The sequence below is a fragment of the Scylla paramamosain genome, chromosome 29, assembly GCF_035594125.1.
Source record: "Scylla paramamosain isolate STU-SP2022 chromosome 29, ASM3559412v1, whole genome shotgun sequence".
NCBI lineage: Eukaryota > Metazoa > Arthropoda > Malacostraca > Decapoda > Portunidae > Scylla > Scylla paramamosain.
In genome coordinates, this window is record NC_087179.1 from 12,769,380 (window position 1) to 12,774,379 (window position 5,000).

Here is a 5,000-nt window from a genome sequence, read left to right on the forward strand (position 1 = left end):
TCCTACCCTTCCCCCAGTATTGTTCCGGTTAATATACCTTATACAGGGGCCACTTTGCTGTTGTTAGTGTATTCAGGTAGGGATCTTAATTTCAGGGTCTCCCTTGAGTGTTAAGATCTTCAGGCAGGGTCAGGCAGGGTCAGGCAGGATCAGGCTGGTCAGTTCACTCAGAGACCTTAATTTTAGGGGCCTCTCTTGTCTGTTAAGGTCCTCAGGCAGGGTCAGGCTAGTTAGTGCACGCAAGGTCCTTAATTTCAGGGGTCTTTTTGGCTGTTAAGGTTCTCAGCCAGCATCAGTCAGGCAATTCACGCAAGGACCTCAATTTCAGGGTCCTCTCTTGCCCCTGGTTGTTATCAAGGTGCAGTTTAGTCACGCTTGTACTTGGTTCACTCTGCCACCTGCCACTCTCCTCAGAATTAGCATCTCTTCTCTCTACGCCCTCCCTAACCACGTCTCTGGCCAGTCGTAGCACCTGTAGTAGCACCAGCAGTAGGGGGTGAGTTCCTTCTTCCCTCACCTTCTCTCTCTCTCTCTCTTTCTCTTCCCCTCTCTCTCTTTTCTTTTCTTTAATTTCTTTTATTATTGTTTACATACACAGGTGTATGATCGTTTATGCAGATGTATGTATCACTAAATTTACTCACTGCTGTATAAGAAAATGTATGTTGATATCTATTTAATCTTATAAATACCCTTAGAATCCTATGCAACATTTAAAATTATTCTGTACAACATTTAAGTACTTACTGTGTATTGTACCTTATATTAAGTCCAGTTTTGTTAGCTTAGGTTTAGTTATATTATAGTTTTAGTTTTGCCTGAAAAGCTTACGCTTAAAAAAAGGCTAGCCATAATAAAAAATTTATGGAATATAAATATACAATGTATGAAATGGCTATAAATAAATGTTCAAATGTTCAAATGTTCAAATGTTCTCTCTCTCTCTCTCTCTCTCTCTCTCTCTCTCTCTCTCTCTCTCTCTCTCTCTCTCTCTCTCTCTCTCTCCCTCCCGCCACCACGCACGCCTGTGTTGAGCTCGTAAACTATACATGTAATAAATTGTTGACAAGTAACGTACACACAGCAGAGAGAGAGAGAGAGAGAGAGAGAGAGAGAGAGAGAGAGAGAGAGAGAGAGAGAGAGAGAGAGAAATAGCGATAGAAGAAAGGAAGATATGAAACATTGTGGCGATGAGAGGGAGGCTGAAGGTAGTCAGTTAGAGGAGAGGCGTTGATAAGGCGAAAGAGAGACTTTGGCTAAGGGTTACAAAAAGGCAGGAAAGAAAAAGAAAGAGAGGAAGAAAGAATGAAACAGAAAAAAAAAAAACATGGCTTATTTTTCCTTTGGTATGTAAGAGGGGTTCTGGCCAGGAGATACACAAAAGACTCAGAAAAAAAAATAAATAAATAATAATGATAAATAAGAGAGAGAGAAAAAAAAGGTCACTTCAGAGGGCGTCAGTCCCCTAAGAAGAGAAAACCTAATAAAATGACCATCCACATTTGCCTTTTATCCATTCTGTTCTATTACATCCACACCTATTCACCTACTACCCACTCCTAACTACCAGCTATCCACTCTTATCTTCCTACCATTCCCTCCTGTCTACCTGCCATCCATTCCCATCTACCTATCATCCCCTCTACCCACCATCCCTTCCATCTACCTACCCGTGTGTCAGTTTGTGTGATTAACTATTTACTGAGGGGAGGTTAAAAATACCAGCGCCAATCATATATTTTATCCTGGTGTTTATTATGAGTGCAGTGGCTGGCTGGCTGGCGTGGCTTGGCGTGGCTGGCGTGGAGGGCGGCAGCAGGCAACAGGGGCGGCACCACCAATAGCAGGGCGCCTCTGATGTGAGGTTAGCGGGTTGGTACTGTGTGTTATCTCTGGTGATCTCCACGCACGCTGGCGGCTCGGGCACTCACGCTCATCATTTCTTTGGTTTCCCTCTCGCTCGCTCTCTGGTTTGGCCTTTCGCTCGCTCTCTCGTTTGCTCTCTCGCTAACTCGTTCTCTCGCTCGCTCACTCTCTCGCTCACTCTCTCGCGCGCTCTCTTTATGCTAACGGCAAAATATCACAAAGCTATCTCTGGTCAACAACTTTGCAGTGTTATATCTTTTAGGGTAACGTCCATCCCCTCTCTCTCTCTCTCTCTCTCTCTCTCTCTCTCTCCTCTCTCTCTCTCTCTCCTCTCTCTCTCTGTCAGTAAACACTTGGAGACCCTTCTTTTGTTCTATGCCCACCTCTAAATCTCCAAACATTGCTGCATCTATTTACTCTTTGTTCTGTTCCCTTCTCTCTCGTACTGCGTGCTTATAAACATCTTGCTTTGTCCTTGCTAGTGGTGTTGCTTCTCGTCGCGGTGAATTAACAAACAGAAATTTAACAGGAGTCGTCTTATCTTGGTCCGAATTGAGAAACGCTTTACTTTCTCACCCCGACTATTTTCAAAGGCCACAGAGATGACTAGCCGCGTTCTCAAGAGTGTTAATGTAGAAATCTTGTTAATCTGTCACTAAAACCATAAAAGAAAAAAAGCATTCTTAAAAACATGTGTAGCTTCAATTAGAGACTTTTGAATGTAGTGAAGGTGCGGCGCAGAAGTGTTTGTGTTTAAGAAATAGGAACCATCTGCCTTGTTCTGCCACGCGCCACCTGTTGATGCCACCTTTTCACCTTCTCCGGCACGGCTACACTTACACCCACACCAGGCAGGGCGGCAGAGCAGGTGTGTTCAGATGTGGTCAAGTGTGGTTAGGTAGTTAGGTGTAGTCAGACACTTTAATATGCCTCTCCACAGATTGGCTTTGCATTCACTTTACAGGGCGTTCTTGTGTGTTCATAGCTCGCGTGGCTCTTCCCTTTGTCTCGGCCGTATTCTGAAACGCTTTGTTCTCTCACCACGACCGTTCTCAAAGGCCACAGAGATGATTAGTCGGGTTCTTAAGAGTGTTTTCTCCTTTTGGAAATGTAGAAACCTTGTTAATCTGTCACTGGAGTCATAAAAACACTTAAAAATTCGAGTCATTTCAACTAATGTCACTAGAACCGTGAAAAATACATCAGTTGAATTAATCTGTCACTAGAGCCGTAACATCCTTAGTGAAAATCCAAGTCAACCGAACTAATCTGTCACTAGAACCGTAGAAAAAAAATTAAAAACCAAAAAACGAGTCACTTGAACTAAAGCCTTTTCAAAGAAGTGGAGGTGCGGTGCAGAAGTGTTCCAGAATAAGCTTCATAGTGTGGTGGGTGGAAGAATCGTACTGTTCACTTGGTGTTATTTGAAAGTTCCCTCTGCAGTCAGGACACGCGTACAGTAAGCCGGCACTCTCCTGCACCTCCCACCAGCGTTCCTCCTATCTGGCACATGCTTCCTTAATGGCAAACACTAAGGCATCTCTTTTGGTTCTACAGACACCTTTAAACACCACACTGGCAGCAAAAAATTGGAGAATCTGATCTTTATGCCTTTCTTTTTTTTCTTGTAGGTAGTTTTAAAGGTTTAGCGAGATACTTTTTAGTTGTTCGTCGCAGTGAAGGAGTTAAACATTCTTCCCCGCCAGTTGTTTCAGGAGCGAAGTGCTTTTGGTGTTGTGAGATTTTGTTCGTAGCAGTAAAAGAGTTAAGCATCCAAGAGTTATTTCAGGAGTGTGGCTTTTGTCGGCACTCTTCACGCCCTTGTGGCTCAGCTTGCAGCTAGTCCGCTTTGCCTGTGTGTGGCTGACGTCACTGCCACCACCATTATACCAGCGTACAAATTTACGAGCAGCGCCTACAGCCTCGTGAAGCCGCCCGCTGCTTAAGCCATCACGCCCCTCACACTCAGAAATACTCAGAAATGCACATCCAGTCCTTTCTCGCTAGTGGCATCTGGTGAGGCGCTGGCTGGCTGGCGAAGAGGCTGTATGGTCCACGTGCATACTTAATACACTCGCCAGCCTTTCTTTTTTGGTGATTGCCTCGCGAAAACTAGAGTTTTTGTTGATCTCTCTCTCTCTCTCTCTCTCTCTCTCTCTCTCTCTCTCTCTCTCTCTCTCTCTCTCTCTCTCTCTCTCTCTCTCTCTCTCTCTCTCTCTGAACAAATACTTGAACTTCAATTTTGACATTCGGAAGTAATGAAAAAAATTGAACTTAACCATCATGCAGTTACTTTTACTCAAGACTCATTCAACATTACTCTTCTCTTCCCCGGGGCTTCACGTACGTACGCACTCACAACCACTTCTTATTGCAGATGAACCTTTCCTATCATGCCCCCCCCCCCAAAAAAAAAAACTGCTGAGACTGTGCCGTGACTGTGCCGCACGAAGACCTGGGTGACTGTGCCGCACGAAGACCTGGCACTACTGACGGAGCGGGAACGGGACACGGTGAGGCAACAACATGACGATGTAGTGACTCGGCATAAGAGTGAGCCAGCGAGTGAGTTTACAGACGCAGGAAAATGCATCTACAGAGAGAGAGAGAGAAAAAAAAGTCCTTTCTCGCTGTCAACATCTGGTGCGATGTGCTCACTGGGTCCCGGAGAGGCTGAGAAGTCATCCCGTGCAAGCTTTGGGCGGCGTCACCTCAGAGGCAAGGCAGTGAAGTTTAATCCGGGTGACTTTTCCGTTTTCTTTCAATCCTCCGCACCACGAGGGATTGGCGGGTTAAGAGAATAGAGGGGAAAAGAAGGGGGGATGGGAATTTAGATGGTTTATTGTGGTGAAAGAGGGATTGGTTGTGAAAAGGTGGAAAAGGAGAGGTGAGGGAGGGGGGATGCAGGAGGGATGCAGGAAAGGAGGGAGAAAGGAAGGGAGGGAAGAAGGAAGATGGACGCAAGAATGAAAAAAGGAAGGAGGGAGAGAAGGAGGAAGAAGGATGCAGGAAGAGAGAGAGAGAGAGAGAGAGAGAGAGAGAGAGAGAGAGAGAGAGAGAGAGAGAGAGAGATAGTAGAAGTAGTAATAATTATAATGAAAATGACAAAATGAGACAGACTGATAAAGACAGAG

The 5,000-nt window shown here is 45.1% G+C and overlaps 1 long non-coding RNA gene across 1 annotated transcript in view; it reads right to left on the reverse strand.

Moving 5' to 3' along the window:
- Positions 1–5,000, reverse strand: part of LOC135115335 (uncharacterized) — a 22,918-nt gene that overhangs the window by 1,101 nt on the left and 16,817 nt on the right. The window lies entirely within an intron of this gene.